Source organism: Aphelocoma coerulescens, unplaced genomic scaffold (genome assembly GCF_041296385.1).
Source record: "Aphelocoma coerulescens isolate FSJ_1873_10779 unplaced genomic scaffold, UR_Acoe_1.0 HiC_scaffold_63, whole genome shotgun sequence".
Taxonomy (NCBI): Eukaryota; Metazoa; Chordata; class Aves; order Passeriformes; family Corvidae; genus Aphelocoma; species Aphelocoma coerulescens.
The window spans coordinates 1,466,148-1,481,556 of record NW_027183981.1 but is presented as its reverse complement, the minus strand read 5'-3'; the positions used below and the strand labels follow the sequence as shown (position 1 = coordinate 1,481,556).

Here is a 15,409-nt window from a genome sequence, read left to right as displayed (position 1 = left end):
CCACCCAAATAGTAGCCTCATAATTCGGTGCCACAAAACTCATACGAGTCACGACATGAGCTGCTGACCCTTTGCCCTGGGGGTGGTGAGCTGGATAAAGTCGGGCAGCTGCTCAGGGGGTAGCGCTGCCATGACTCTTGGAATCTCCCACTTTAGAGCAGGATACGCTAATCACCTAGCCAGGGCCAGCTTGGTTGACCTCTGTGTTTTGAGGGAAACGCGTCAATCAAGCAACTGCACGCGCAGGGCCATAACTCTAATCCGTCAGAACCTGGGTGTGTATGTCACTTGTTCCAACTACATGGGGGCAAGACTGGACCGGTTGCCGTATTCTGCCACCTGGATGCTCCGCACTGCTTGCAACCCAGTGGCACTGAGTGGTGGAGACATGGTCTTGTACCAGACCCCATCCGTGCATACAGCTGTGCCCCAGATTGTCAGAAAGGGCATGCGCATCATGCCGTACAGGGCCATGTCACTGGTAATGCATGGCTATGCCCCAATCTGTGACCGGTTAAGACTCCAAACCCTGAGTGGGAAACTCGTTTTGCTGCACGCTGCGAGGCGTGTACCATGACGTCACCCATTTACCACCTCAATCTTGAGCCAAGATTTACCAATTTTGACCAAGGTGAACAGGCCACCTTCATTAAACCCAGGAAAGTGTGTATTGTGATATGCTCAATAAATGGGAGCAGAGTTACTAACTGGGCTCAGCTGTGGAAGCCGCACCTCCTCGTGGTTCCGCCAGATACCCTTAGTGGTATCTAAGTTGGCTTCTGCCCCAGTGTGAGAGATGGTGTACCCCTCCCTATTGCTTGGACTTGCCCCCACAATGATAGCTTCACATCTTAGTTGAAACAAAATTGTTTTGTAACACCTCTTATTCCTGTTGCCCAGAGCCTAGTCCATGGATTTGTGTTGGACACAGAAATGTGGGAGAGGGCCTGCTGTCAACTTCGACTACCCTCACTTGGACTGACATCTATCTTTGACTGGTTTTGGAACAATGGTACAATCAATGACATTGCTCTACGTATCAAGCCACTCAGACTGACCCCTTAGATCTGATGGTCAGTACAGCTGGTATTGCTCCACCTTTACCCTCCACACTGGCAGCTGAGAAGCTCAATTTAGTATGTTTGGAGTTTGTTAACTCCATGATTGACTATGATGCGGGAATCCAACCAGGTGGAAATTGGGAGGGGTTTGCCAAGTACCCCGAGGCATATGAAGCCTTACCAACTAGGTCCACCTGGGACGGAGAAACTGAGTGCTTGCTTAAAGATCACAGAGACAAGGATGAGCCTCACACATCTGCAGCTCTCCCTGGGACAAGCTTGGGCATGATACCAACTGATACACTTGTGGTATCTGTTCCTGACAAAAATCCATCCTGTCCATGCTGTGATACCCAATTCAATTGGATGCTGGGCCTGACTGACCATCTAAAGAGAACCCACAGGAAAAGAAAGATCATCTTTAAGTGTCTCAAATGTGGTAAGGAAAATTTAAAACACCACAGTATCTGCTGCCACTTCCCACAGTGCAAAGGAAATGTGGAAGTGGTCCCAAAGGGTGATTGGATCTGTGAAGTATGCCAGAGGGCTTTCTCCACCAAGATTGGCTTGGGACAGCACAAGAGGCTGGCGCATCCTCTTGTAAGGAACCTGCAACAAATTGCTGCCCCCCATCCAAAGGAAACATCGGTTAGAGGAGCCCACCAAGAGGTGTGGACTGAGGAGGAAGAGGCTCTTCTGAGACAATTAGTGATAAAGTATGATGGTAACATCAATAACTTAACCGCAGAGCATATTCCATCTAAAATGGCAAAGCATGTATGTGATAAAAGATGTCTTCTAAAAGTTCCCTCTAAAACTGTTCAACCTGATATAGATGGCTAATGATCCTAATGTGGGGAGAGGAGAACATGCCCCATCTGCCAAATAGCTGACAGAGGGACTGCTATAGCTCCATTATTCATGGGCCTTGAATCCTTCCCTTCACAGAAAGAAGCAGGTAACACCGCTTGTACGGCCCTAATTATTGAAAAAGAAGTGGAAAAGAATATCAAAGAGATTAGGAAGAACTCTGATTCGGGGCCACACAGGATTACGTTGGGCTGTCTTATCAAAATGCATCCCAGGTACTCCCTGTTGATGGAGATCTTCAATTTACAGCTCATAACCAGAACTATTCCTGCTGCCCTGAGTGAATGCTGGTCAGTCTTGATCCCCAAGTCTACCAAGGTGGATAGGCTTAATGACATCAATAACTGGAGGCCTATCACCATTGCTTCCACGGTGTTTAGGTTATTCTTCAGGATTTTAATGGCAAGATTGACCAAAGCGTGTCCCATAAACCTGAGACAAAGGGGATTTATACATGCAGCAGGATGTTCTGAGAATCTGAACTTGATACAACTTACTGTCAAACATGCAAAAAAGGAGCACAAAGAGTTTGGGATTGTTTTCGTGGACATTGCGAAAGCTTTTGACACCATATGTCATCAGCATATTACCATGAGTCTGATGCAGAGAGGGGCTGACCCCCACATTAAGCATCATGTTGGCAAAATTTTACGGACATCGACACCAAAAAGGAAAAGACAAATCCTTTTAAGTGTCAAACAGGGTGATCCAGTGTCACCCTTACTATTCAATCTGGTGCTTGGCCCTCTATTATGTAAATTGGAGAATCTTGGTGAAAGCAACTGTCAAGGAAGTTTCAAAGTTACTGCCATGGCCTTCGCTGATGATTTAGTGTTACTGAGTGACCCCTGGGAAGGCATGTGTACGAACATTAAGATCCTAGAGACGATTTTCCATCTAACTGGTCTCAAGATACAGGGGAGAAGTGTCATGGCTTTTACATCAAGCCAACTAAAGACTCTTCTTATACCATCAATGACTGTCCAGTGTGGATGATATATGGCACCCCCCTTAACATGATCGACCCTGCTCACTCTGAGAAATATCTCGGTTTACAGATTGATCCCTGGACTGGAATAGCAGATACAGGTTTATGCGAAAAACCAGAAATTAGCTTTGTCGGATTGCTGACGCACTACTAAAGCCTCTTCAGAAAATCAATACACTGAAAACTTATAGTATCCAGAGATTGGTACACCTTGCCCACCACACCAAAGTAAAAGTTGGGCTCCTCAAATCCCCTGACTTGTTAATTCAATCTTTTGTCAAGGAATAGCTTCATCTTCCACCAAACATCTGTGATGCTATCTTGTACTCAGATTGTAAAGATAGTGGTCTGGGTTTCTTCACGTTGGTGGCGCTTCTTCCAAGTATACAAGCACGGAGATTATATAGACTGACCCAGTCTCTGGATGAGGTTTTGACAATGTTCCTAAGAGGGGAACACTTGGAATTGATGTATGAGAAACTGTGCATATGAGCTGGGGGTGATAAAGAGAATATCCCACCAATCTGGGAGCCTATTCCATTACCAGAAGGTATCCTTGCTGAGGGTGAAGATGCATCTGAACAGGAGGTTGCCGTTCCAAAGATCCACAGCCCAAGACCTTGTAACTGACAGAAACATGAATACAGTAAGTGGAAGTAACTGCTATTCCAAGGCCACGGTATTGAGAACTTTGAAAATGATAGTATCAGAAATTGGTGGATAGCAAGGTACAGAGGAATACCTCACAGGAAATTGATAACTGCGCTACAACTGAGAGCCAACGCCTACCCCATTTGAGGGTTCCTGGCCAGGGGTAGGCAAAATGAATGTGTGAAAACCTGTAGACATTGTGGCACTGGTAATGAAACACCAGCTGATATTATCGGGAATTGTCCAATACCTCAAGAGGTCAGGATTAAAAGACACAATTCCATCTGTGAGATGCTTAGCTGCGAGGCTAAAAAGAAGAATTGGACTGTATTCCACGAGCAGCGTATCAGAGACAAGAACAACGAGTTATACAAGCCAGATCTGATCTTTTTTAAAGGAAAGGCATTCGTGCTGGACATGACAGTCAGATACCAGCACTCCAACTCATCCTTGTAAGATGCTGCCAATGAGTGGTCAAGAAATATTAGCAACTTCATAGACAAGTTCAAGATCTTAAAAATGCAGCAGCAGACATTGAATTCATGGGCTTTCCTGTAGGAGCACAAGGAAAGTGGTACAAGAAAAACTCTGAGTTGCTACTGGCCCTAGGCTTCTCTAAGAAGAGGCAAGAGAAGACTGCCCGGGCCCTGGCATCCACAGAGCTCCTCTCTTCCGTTGATATCGTTCATATCTTTGCAAGCAAAGCTCAATCGTTCCTGTGGATGGAAAATAAATACGGCTGAATGGCATTGCTGGACAGTGGGTAGGACACATGAGAACAGTACAATTCTGCCAATCGTCCTGTGTCGCCCACTGCCCGTATTTGGGATAAATGTAACAATTTGGACCAGGTGGATGGGCCACCTATACTGAACCAAGAAAAGAAACATATAATCATAGATGTGAAAGGAATGAGAGGGATTTATCTCTACAAACAAACTGTGGGTCTGCTGGTGGATAAAGCCAGATACTGAGAAAGAAGCAATGGGAGGAACCATAAATTCCATAGGAATTCCACTGATTGACACAAACTATTACTTACCCAAGGCTGTGCTAAATCCCTGCATTTAGAGAAAAAGAACAGAGACACAAGGAAAAGAAAAGGGGGGGTATACATTAGAATAGGGTCTGTATTAGGTGATTCGGGAAGTCTGTGCCTCTCAAGTACCTCAGCCAATGGGGAAAGAGAGAGGGAAATGCGGCTGGGAAATTAGGATAAAAAGGAGGCGGCATCCTCTAACAATCTGAGAGACCCATGGGAAATGCCCATGACCTCTCCCTTTATTCAAATAAAGTAATGGAACTCCTCTATCTCCTTTTTGGACACAAACCTCTGGTGTTTGTGGATTAATTTTCCTGACATATGTTTAGTAAGAAACCATGAAGGTGTTCCCGGAGAAAGATTAAATGGAACAAGCATATAAGAAACTGTGGATTTAAGATGGAGGAGACAGAGAAAAGATACTGTCAATTTGGGAGACCAAAACAGTGACTGAACCAATTGGTTCGTATAGTGCAGACATACCGGAAGCACCGTCTTCAAAAAGCAAATTTCCTAAACCATGCAATTGGCAAAAAAATTGAATTCAATAAATGGACTAAGTTATTGTCCCAGGCTGCGGAATCACAAATTTTGAAGGAGACATAATTAGTAATCATTGGCTGCAAAATAATAGAGGCATACCTCACAGGAAGCTCCTTTCAGCATTACAACTGAGAGAGAATGTCTACCCCGCGAGAGAATTTTTAGCCAGGGGTAGACAGGACCAATACCTCAAGGCATGCAGACACTGCAAGGCGGACAATGAAACTTGCACCCACATCATTGGCAACTGCCCAGTTACACAGGATGCTAGGATTAAGAGGCACAGTTACATCGGCGAGCTGCTGTCTAAAGAGGCGAAGAAGAAGGAGGGGGTAGTGTTTCAGGAACCGCATATAAGCGATAACAACAGTTATATAAACCTAATCTGGTACTGGCGAAGGTCGCCCAGGCATTTGTCGTGGATGTGACAGTGCAGTAGGAATCAGCCAAAGCATCGCCAGAAGAAGCCACTACTGAGCAAGTGAACAAGTACAAACACCTGGAGAAAGAGGTATGAGAACTTACCAATGAAAAGGACGTTGCGTATGAGGGCTTAGCTACAAACTGGGCATTGCTGCAGAGGTCGCACCTCCTTGTGGTCCCACTGAATACGCTGCTGAATACGCTGACCTCTGCCCCAGCAAGTTATTGCTGGAATTGCCAGCCAACAACAGCCCCAAAATCGGTGAAACAAATTTAAGGTAAGAGCTGTGGAGCTTTTTACCCAAAACCTAGCCCATGGGTTTGTGCTGGCCAAAGAACAGCAAGTGGTTGGGGCTCCACCACCAATCTAATACTTCCTCTCCTTAATTTGCTACAAACTAAAATTCCGGATCCGTAAAATGGGGCCATTGATATGCTTATTCCAGGTATTGACCAGCACCCAGACCAGCCCTTCTGACTGGGTAGACTGGGGCCTAGCAATTTAAAACTGGACCACTTGTCTAACACTGAAGGAGACCTGTTGTCTGCAAATTTACCATCTGACCCCAAGATTTGGTGGAAAATGAAAACAAACTGGTGTTGTTGGAGTTTTATAACTAGGGAGTGTCTGAAACTAATGAATGTGTTCATTTTTCCACAAGTTGGGAGGGTTTGAACAGGCTGCCGGAGGTGTACAAATGTCTTACACCTCATCTGAGTGCGGGAGAAGACAGCTGTCTCCTGTAGACTACGAGTTTTTTGTACTTAACCATGGGGAAAAAAGTGGCAAGGAAAAGACAGAAAGCACATCAGAAACATCACCTCCCGAGCCAGAGAACAACACGCCGGCAAAATCCCCACCCGTGCCAGGGAACAGCGTGAATCGGACGCCGGAGGACGTTCCAACAGTGACGATTCCCGACAAAAATCCACCATGTCCATGCTGTGGAACCCGGGTGGACCGTGTGTTGGGCTTAATTAAACACCTGAAAAGAGCCCACAGGAGAAGGAGGATTCGGTTTCAATGTGCTACATGCGGAAGGAAAAACAGTAACTATCAGTAACTATTGCTAGTCGTTTTCCTAAATGCAGGGCAATGGCTGAAACAGCTCCAGCATGGGAGTGGGTCTCTGAGGTTTGCAGCCGTGACTTCAAAACAAAAATCGGCCTGGGACAACACAAAAGATTGGCACACCTGATTGTCAGAAATCAGGAAAGGATTGTTGCTTCCCACCCGAATGAGACCTCTGCCCGAGGAGCTCACAAAAGGTGTTGAACCAAGGAGGAAGAACATCTGCTGCTAAGGTTAGAGGCTCAGTTTTGGCAAAACAAAAACATCAATAAACTATTAGCCAAACACATTCCATCCAAGACAGCAAAGCAAATCAGTGACAAAAGGAGATTGCTGCCCGAGGAACCAGCTGTGGGCATGGGAACAGAACCTGGGATGAGTCACCATCCAGATAATGAGGAGGAACAGCTGGGGAATATCAACCAGCAGAGGGAGGGGCAGCTGCAGGCCCATTAGCAGAGAACTCTGGGTGAATGGCTTTCAGCTGGCAAACTCAACACCTTCCCACAGGCATTCAAGCAGTTACTTCATGGCCACGAGATGACATCACTGGTCAATGAGTCAGGGCAGGACTGCTTCAGGATGCCTCCATATGATAAGCCAGATAAGAACATCAACCCAAGATAAGAACAAAAGGAGGACCCAGGAAAGAAACTCAAGAAGACCTGTCAGGGAGCAATCAAGAGAGGTAATTACCTGCACTTCCAGTGCCTGTTCCATCTAGATAGGGGGAAATTAGCCAAGATTACTCTGGATGATGTTGAATGTTTGTCCTGTGACATCCCACCCTGCGAAATTTATTCAGCATTTAAAGCCAGATGGGAAACACCTGGCAAGTTCAAGAGCCTTGGGAACTTCCAAATTAAAGGGAAACCTGACAACAGTGCTTTCAGGGACTTAATTATGGCTAAAGAAATTGAGAAGAATGTGCAGGAAATTAGCAAAAATTCAGCTCCTGGTCCAGATGGGATTACCCTAAGGGACCTCAAAAAGATGGACCCCAAGTTCTCCCAGACTATGGAGATTTTCAACCTTTGGTTAACATCAGATAAAAATCCCAGACATGGTGAGGGGATGCAGGACTGTATTAATACCAAAGTCAGCCAAACTGGATTGTTTAAAGGACACTGATAACTGGAGACCATCACAATTGGTTCCATCTTGTTAAGACTCTTCTCCAGAATAATGACAGCAAGGTTGACTAAGTCATGCCCCCTCAACCCAAGGTAAAGTGGCTTTATAAGAGCAGCGGAATCCCCTGAAAATTGGAAACTCCTACGAACAATAATTCCATCTCCCAAAAGAGAATACAGACTGCTGGGTGTCGTATTCATGGGCATTGCTAAGGCTTTTGACACCGTGACCCACCAGCACATTCTACATGATCTGCAGCACAGGGTAGCGGACCCCCATGTCACCAGACTGGTGAGCAATATGCATGAGAACATCCATACATATCATCACGTTAATACCTGTTCAGAAAATGGACTTTCCAAACAAATAGACACCATCCCTACACTAATATACTTGGCAGACCACACGGATGCAAAGCAGGGCTCCTTTAATCCCCTGGCCTACAAATTCAATCGACTGTCAAGGAATGGCTACACTTAACACTGTGCACATGTGATGCCGTCCTGCACTCCAGCATGAAGGATGGAGGTTTGGGTATCACCAAATTGATGGGCCTCAATCTAAGTATACAGGCCCGAAGATTACGTCGACTTTGCCCAATTGTCGGATGATGCCTTAAGATCGTTCCTGAAAGAAGAATGCTCCGATCAAATCTACCGGAAATTACGGATAACAGCTGGAGGAGATAAAGAAAAGATCCTGTCCATATGGGAGCCTAAACCTAAGACAGAACTGCTGGATGGTGCAGGTGATGACACAACATCAGAATGGGAAGTAGCTACTCTGAAAGCTCAGTATCTGTGACCATGTAACCAGAGGAAAGAGGAATTTACTAAAGGGAAACAGCTGGTATCCCAGGGCCCTAGTATTACAAACTTTGAGGAGGATAACATCAGCAATTTCTGGATCTTTAGATACAGAGGCATACCTCACAGAAAAGTAATAACAACATTGCAGCTGAGAGCCAATGTCTACACCACAAGAGTTCCTTCCTGGCAAGAGGAAGACAAGGTCAGTGCGTCAAAAGCTGCAGGCACTGCAAGGCTGAAAATGAAACGTGCTCCCACATCATCGGAAACTGTGCAGTAACACAAAATGGCAGAATTAAAAGACACAACTACATCTGTGACATGTTGATCAACAAAGCTAAAAAGGAGGATTGGACAGTGTTTCAAGAGCCACATGTGAGGGATGACAACGGTGAAATGTACAAACCAGACCTGATCTTTGTAAGAGAAAAACAGGCATTGGTGATGGAGGTGACAATCAAATGTGAATGCACTGAAGCAGGAAGCTTCAACAGGAAGCTGCAACTGGAAAAGTGAGAAAATATCAACATCTTCATGAACACATTCAGGAACTCGCCAATGCAGGAGATACCAAGTTTGGGGGCTTTCCTGCTGGAGAGTGGAGAAAGTGGTTCTATGGAACAAATGAGCTCCTAGAGGCCCTGGGTCTCTCCAAAACATGGCGGGAGAAGCCTGCCCGGGCCCTGGCCTCCAGAGCCCTCCTCACCTCAGCTGATATTGTTCATATCTTTGCAAGCAAGGCTGGCTCGGTTGCATAGAGTTCTTATTGCTTACACTAATTTAAAAAAAAAGTTAAAAGCCTGATGGTACATAAGGACAGTGGGAACGACACAATTCTTCCAAGGATGTAGCATTGTATTTCACCCACTTTTGAGACTAAATTCTACTGATTTGGACCATGGTGGATGGGCCACCTATACTTAACCCAGAAAAGGAACATATATGAAAATAAATGCTCAGTAAATAGCCAAATGCCTCATCATCTAATCAGTGATGTGAATGAATGGATCAATGAGATTCCCACTGTCCCTACTTACTATCCAGAGAAACCACAGCCAACGGAACAGGCTTGGCAGAAGCAACACGGAAAGAAGACCCTGTTGAGCTTGACTCTGTTCTGGCGCTCCGACGAGACACGAGAGGTGTGGAATACGTGGGAGGCGTGGTGCACACTTGGCAGTGTTGGGTGACCCGCCCACTGGTGTCCCGGCCATCGGTGAAATACCACTACTCTGATTGTTCTGGTGAGCACACCTGGCCTCCTGGGTAGAGGAGGGAAGGCTCCCCATGCCCCATGCCGGCAGCAGGCAGACCGTGTCTGAGACCCCAGTGGAGAGACCCGGCCTTCCCATGACCACACTTGGCATGCTGGGGACACGGGGTACACCTGGTCCCCTGTTCCAGTGGGGAGATGTGGCATCTCATCCCAGTGGAGGGCAGACCTGCTTCCTGTGACCAGACTTGGCCAGTGGGAGACATGAGTGTTTCCCAGGCCTGGGTACCGCTGTGGTCCCTGCTGACTCAGTGCCTGAGCAGGTCCCAGTGAGCCCTAGCACATGTTCCTCCCCCCACCCTTACCTCCCTGAACCACCAGCCCATGGTGACATCAGAGTTCTCTCCAGCCTGCTCAAAAGTAGAGAGGTCACAGACAGGCATCCACGCTGACATCTCAAGTCTCTCTGGGCTGCTAAAGAGCAGTGAGGTCACATGAGGTCACAGGGCCTCCATGGTGACATGCCAGGGCTCTTAAATCTTCCACAGACTTGAGAGGTCACGATCAGTCACAGTGGCTGCATGGTGAGAACACTACGGTCTCTATGTGCTCAGGAGCCCATTTGGCACAGGCACTCACTGAGGTTCTGTGGTGACATCCCAGTGGTCTCTATGCTCCTAAAGAACACTGAGGTCACAGGCAATCCCAGGGGTTCCATGGCGACATCCCAGGAGTCTCCCATCTGCCAAACTACACTGACTTCACACGCTGTCACAGGGTCTCAATGGCAACATAACAGGTGTCTCCAGGCTGCTGAGCAGCCGTGATGTCACAGGCTCTCACAGGGGTTCCACAGTGACATCCTAGGTGTCTCCATGCTGCTGAAAAGCTGTAGTGTCACAGGCACTCACAGCGGCTCTACGGTGACATTCTGAGGGTGTCGAAGGCTGCAAAAGAACCATCAGGTCACACGCTGTTACAGGGACTCCATAGGGACATCCCCCCAGGTGTCTCCAGGCTGCTAAAAAGGTTCTTCCTCACAGACACCCAGAAGTGTTCCATTGTGACATCCCAGTGCTCCTAAAGAACACTGAGGTCACAGGCAATGACAGCAGCTTTGTACTGACATCCCCCGTGTCTCTAGGCTGCTAAAGAGCTCTGATGTCAGCGGCAGTGACAACGGCTCCATGGGGACATGCCAGGTTTCTCTAAACTGCTGAAGAGCAGTCAGGTCAAAGGCCCTCCCCAAGGCTTCCATCCTCACATTCCAAAGGGAGCCAGGTTTTTAAAGAGCCCTGAGCTCACCTGCACTCACACGGCTTCCATGGTGACATCGCAGGGCTCTCTGGGCCTTCTAAGGAGCCCTGACAGTGACAGACGCTCCACGGTCACATCCTAGAAGACTCTGGGCTGCTAAAGACAGGTCAGGAGCAGTCACGGGCACTCCATGGTGACATCCCAAGGCTCTTTAATCTCCCTCCTCTCTCTCTCACCGCCACCACCGCCACTGCCCCTCTCCTGCGCCTCACCACTCCGCACTGCTCCCGGGGAGAGAAGGAGGGAGTCTTTAGGAGCCGCCGGAGTTCCTGCCCCCCGCCCCGCCCCCGGACAGGCAGCAGCGGGAGCTCTCTAAGCCCGGGGCCCGGGTCTCTAAACCCGCCGTGCCCCTGCCCCGCCTCCCGCCTTCATTTCTGCATCGCTCCCTCGCCCCGCTGCGCTCCTGCTCGCCCCCGCCGCGGGATGAAGAAGAAGCGCGGGACCGCGGGAAAAACGCCGTAAAACCAAAAGACTCCAAGCGACCCAGCCAGAAATCTTTTCGCAAAGAGACGCCGCGCAGCCCCCCGCCACCACCCGCAGCCCGTGCCCAGCCTCACCCGTGCCCGGCTCCCCCTGCTCGCCCAACGCGCCCGCTGCCCCCGCGCAGCCTCCTCCTCTCCCGGCCGCCGCCGCCGCCGGCCGCGCCTGGGACCCTGGGCGGCGGCGGGAAAAGCCTTTCCCGTGCTGCTCCGCGCCACCGCCGAGCCTGAGCGGGGAGGGCGGGGCGGCCTGGGCCGCGCGCGGGCCCTGCAAGGCGGCGCGGGGAGCGAGGGGAAAACAGAAGGAAGGAAAGAAATGCAGAAGAAAAAGCCGCCTGGGCTGGTGCAAAAGGGAAACAACCAACTACCACGCTCCCCTCTAACACCCCTCCCCATACCCGCACCTCCGCCTCCCGCGCCGAAAAATAAACCACCCCGCAACAGACACACAAAATTACCTCCTCTCACCTCGCGCAACCAAAGCCGAAAGCCGGCCAAGGGCGCCCGGCCCTGCGCTCTCGCGGCGGGCGGGGGAACTCGCGCCGGGGCCGGCGGCTTGGGGCCGGGCTCGGCCGCCCCGACGCGATCCCCGCCGGCCGGGCTGTGTGTGGGGGCTGTGTGGGCTCTGGGGCAGCGGGGCCGTGGCGGCGCAGGCGGAGCGAAGGGAGGCGGCTCGCCGGGAGCGCGGCGGGGCTGCTGTGGGTGCAACAGAAAACAAACCTTGGGGGAAAAAAAGTGTTCTGGTAGGGCCTGATGGTGAAAAATAAAGGAGTAGGATTTAGGGGACTGGTACCCCTCCGGGGCAGAGGAGCCCTCGAGCGTCCTGCCCGAGCCGGCTGCTGCCGGTTTCCTGTGCCATCCCATCTCTTTAGCAGCGTGGAGCCCCCTGGAATGTCACCACTGAGGTCCTGTGAGTGCCTGTGACCTCCCAGCTCCTTAGCAGCCTTGAGACACGTGGGATGTCACCACTGAGACCCTGTTAAGGGCTGTGAGCTCCGTGCGGTTTGCAAATGGGACACTCCTAGGATGTCCCCGTAGAGCCCCTGGGGTTGTTTGTGCCCTCAGTGTTCTTCAGGAGCACAGAGAGCGCTGGGATGTCCTCATGGAACCCCAGTGAGTGCCTGTGACACAGCGGTGCCGTAGCTGACTAAAGTCACCTCGGATGTACCCACTGAATGGCTGTGAGTGCCTCTGAGCACACGGGTCTTCATCATCCCCAGAGAGCTCTGAGATGTCCCCATGGGAGCCCTGTGAGTGCAGGTGAGCTCAGGGATCTTTGGAAACCTCGAACCACCTAGGATGTGAGGATGGAAGCCTTGGGAGTGCCTTTGACCTCCCTGCCCTTTAGCAGTCTGGAGACCCCTGGGAGCTGTAGCAGGATGCTTTGGGCTGGCTGCTTTGCCTTGGAATGTGGTCAAGGCACTTGGACAATGGCTGCTTTGCCTTGGAATGTGGTCAAGGCACTTGGACAATGTCCTATTTACAAAGCTCTCAGGGTGGATTGAGAGGAAGCACCATGTGTTGTTTTGGTGTTGGATTCTGCTGAAACTCCTTCAGGCAAGTAAGCCAGAATGAAGGTGCTGATAGTGAGGCAAAACATTTGCAGAGAAGCTGCTAAAGTGCCCTGAAGGCCTCTGCCAGCCAGTCAATCCCTTTCAACTGTAAAAGTGCAGTCCTCTTTGCTAGGGTAGGTTCTTCTAAAATCTTCCTCCTTGGAGTATGTGGAGGTTCCTTCCTGGCAGTGACGCCCACCAAGGCTACTCCTGGAGGTGAAGAGAAAGAGAGCTGCCACGAGTGTTGGTGTGGGGAGTTACACGAGCTCTACTTCATAACTGTTTCTGTTTGCTTGCTGAAATATGACTGCTTCCCTACTGCTTTAATAGAGTGCACTCTATTGTGCTCTACTGTACACTGCCAGGAGCAGGTTTGGATTTTCTCCTGTGTAGTCAATAATTGTGATCGAGTTCTTTGTGTCAAATCATTTCTCCTACTGAATAATTTGTTTTCTATAAGTTGATCTATAAGTTTTGCCATGTTCAAGTCCTGCTGGACAGAGTTACTGAAACCAGTGACAGTGTGAGGCTGGGCTTGGATGCAGCTGCCCCAGGCTCCTGTCTGTGAGAAGGACCTGAGAAAGCCAGGGGTCCCTCTGTGCCCCTCGTGACTCAATGGCCGTGCTGCTCTAGGAGCCTTTGTCTGAAGCTGCCACTGCAGCAGCGACAGAGATCCCCAAGGAGCTTGTGTCACTGCTGGTGACATCAGAGCTCTTGAGCAGCCTGGAGAGCCCTGGGATATCCCCATGGAGCCCCTGGGATTGCTGGTAACCTCAGTGTTCCTCTGAGCAGAGACCACTGGGATGTCACAATGGCACCTCTGTGACTGACTGTGACAAGAGACCTCTTTTTCAGCCTGCAGATCCCTGGAATGTCCCCGTGGAGCCCCTGTGAGATCCTGTGACATCAGGGCTCCTCAGCAGCCTAGAGACACCACTGATGTCACAACTGACATCCTGTTGCAGCCTGTGAGCTCAGTCTGGTTTGGTAGATGGGAGACCCCTGGGATGTCCCCGTGGAGCCTCTGGGATTGCCCATGACCTCGGTGTTCTTTAGGAGCATGGAGACCACTGGGAGATCTTTCTGGAACCCTTTGTTTCAGTGCGTGCCTGAGCCAAATGGGCTCTGTGGCATGTAGAGACCCCTCTGTTGTCCCCACGGAGCCCCTGTGAGTGCCCATGACCTCAGAAGTCTTTGGAGGATTAAGAGCCCTGTGATGACACGGGATGTCAGCACGGAGGGCCTGTGATCGGGTGTGATCTCATGGCTTGTGGTGGTGCATTCCCCTTCCCTCCCATTTTTCAGCCTCCCCATGATCTGAGAAATGCTGGTTAGGCCTCGGCCTTGACAAACTGCAGCTTGGCTGAGCTACTCTTGAGCTTATCAAAGACAACGTGTGCTCCCACCAACTGGTGCTGTCGAATGTGTTCCTGCTTTTTTTTTATTTTAACAGCCTTGGAAACTTTGTTTGTGCCTGAATGGTAAACACTGCGTGCAGGTGTGCATGTCCTCTCTGGAATGTGGGAGAGGGGCTGCTCTCCTGGATCTTTAAGTGCTTTACAACTGTAAGTAACTTATGCTTGTAAGTAAAGTTACTATAGAGGTATGGTGAATCCTGTATGGGTCCTGTTCTGAGGTGTCTGGTTTGAGTTCAGTTCTCAGTTAAGTGTTGTTTAAAATGAAGTATGGTTGAGTCTAAAAGCTTTTCAGTGTTATTCCACTGCTAAATGGTTAAGTTTAACTTATAAGTTTAAATGTTGCTACCTTTTAGTTAAGTGAAGTGCTATTGAGCCTTTAGGCCATGTTCTTTTTATCCTTACTCTTTATAGCATCTTGACAAAGACATGCACATACACACACACACAGATGATTTTCATGGTATTTCATTTTGGATTGACTGACTCTGGATTTTGTTTGTTGCTTTTCCTCGCAGTGCTTTAACTGTTGTGTCAGTAGTAGAGTGAAGCTTGTCAAGGAACCCTGTCCTGCTGTGGCTTTGATATGAAATCTTTCTTTCCTGATACCTTTCCTATGATTCTTTAAGTGATGTTAAAGTTCCTGTGCCATCCCATCTCTTTAGCAGCATGGAGAGCCTGGGATGTCCCCATGGAGCCCCTGTGGCAGCACGAGTCCTCATGGTTCTTTTGCAGCCTTTGAGACCCCTGGGATGTCCCCATGGAGCCCCTGTGAGTGCCTGTGACATCCCAGCTGTTTGGCAACATGGAACCTCCTGGACTGTCTCCAGGGGCCAAGT

General features: G+C 49.4%; 1 long non-coding RNA gene across 1 annotated transcript; it reads right to left on the bottom strand.

Moving 5' to 3' along the window:
* Nucleotides 1-10,353: 10,353 nt before the first annotated feature.
* Nucleotides 10,354-11,481, bottom strand: LOC138102192 (uncharacterized). The gene is made up of 2 exons (XR_011147344.1): nt 11,112-11,481; nt 10,354-10,753 (listed from the first exon to the last, which is right to left on the bottom strand). It is a non-coding gene; the product is annotated as an uncharacterized lncRNA (long non-coding RNA).
* Nucleotides 11,482-15,409: the final 3,928 nt, after the last annotated feature.